This window comes from Pyxicephalus adspersus, chromosome 1 (genome assembly GCF_032062135.1).
Source record: "Pyxicephalus adspersus chromosome 1, UCB_Pads_2.0, whole genome shotgun sequence".
NCBI lineage: Eukaryota > Metazoa > Chordata > Amphibia > Anura > Pyxicephalidae > Pyxicephalus > Pyxicephalus adspersus.
In genome coordinates, this window is record NC_092858.1 from 141,428,724 (window position 1) to 141,430,230 (window position 1,507).

Genomic DNA, 1,507 nt, shown 5'->3' on the forward strand with positions numbered 1-1,507 from the left:
GTAGGTCACGTATTAAATCATTGAGCTCTTCTTGGGAGAAGTGCTGGTTTGATGAAACACTTCCTTCACATTTACTTCCACTGCTAACTCCTGGATTACACTCCAAACCCTGTATATCCTGTCGGATACAGGAATATCAGGGAGTATACTGCACTGGTATGGGAACATCAGCACCATACAGCACAGGTCGTCTTGCTGATTCCAAATCAGGGTACTCCCACTTGTTTTTCTTATAACCATTGAAACCCTTTACATTCACAGCAGAAAAATAACAATCATTATAATGATTTTTGGGCTCTCGCCATGCCATAGGTACACCAAATTTCAAACTTTTCAATTTTCCACTGACGTAGACACAAATTTTGCATACCATATGGGGAGTCCAATACTTATCGGGGTCCCCCAGTTTAATACTAAAATATGCAATATATGCTTGTTTCACAAATTCTGTAATGTTTCTTCTCTGTTTTTGCTGAGACTATTCACCAAAAATGTAGCAAAACACATTCGGGTCATTTAAACACTTTTTTCTTGAAGAACTCATATTTCTGTAACAAAAAAAAAAAATGTATGAAAAAAAGAAGGCAAATGAAAGTTTCATGAAAATAATGCTACATTTAATATATAAAATGCAAAACATTAGGGTAAATAAAGATTGATAATAATATGCTGTGGTAACATTTGTTGTTGGTTAAATCTCTATTCTATTTCTGATTTCTGTTTCTATTCTGATTCCTGTATCACAAGAACTAGAGTCAATTCAATGAAACTGATGTCATTTCTGGATTCAGCAGACCTGAAATACAGTAAATAAATTCAGGGATCCTTGGCAAGTGAAAACATTTTTTTTTTTTTTTTTTGGCTGAGCTGTGTAATTCTATGCTGTGCAGTTGTAGTGACACCCAGTGGTTAGTTGAAGTACCTGCAATCACTGTCCTGTATTTTGAGGCACTTTAGCAGGAAGTGCTCTACCAGAGAAGTTTATTGGCAGATTCTGCGGCTGTACCAAGGATGCCACAGCCAACCATACCCAGCTCTACAACTGCAGTGAATTGTTGGATGAGGTGTAAAATTGAAAGCAAGCACAGACGTGCCCCAAGCGTGATGATGGTGGGGAAGGTCATTGCTTCCCTCAACTATTGTTGGCTGTGTTTGAACAAAATTAGTATTTTGAAAATGTTCCAGGTTCGGTAAAATGAAAACCTAATACTGTCTTTTGTTATGGATCATGTCAATATAATGCTGGGTTAAGCTTTGCCAGCCAATGAAACCGATGATGGGCTTTAAAAAAGTCTATTGGCTAAAACAAACAATGTGTATATTCTTACATTTGAATGAGCAATTCTCAAGAGAAATGTGTATTATGCCACACCCAGTGCCAGTGGATGGCAAAACACTCACTGTACCATGGGGTGACCACCCCTATGCTCCATGTATGACCACTGGCTTGTTCTCTCCTCACCACAAACTCTTTTACATAATTTTTGTATAACTTGGCCACCCCTTC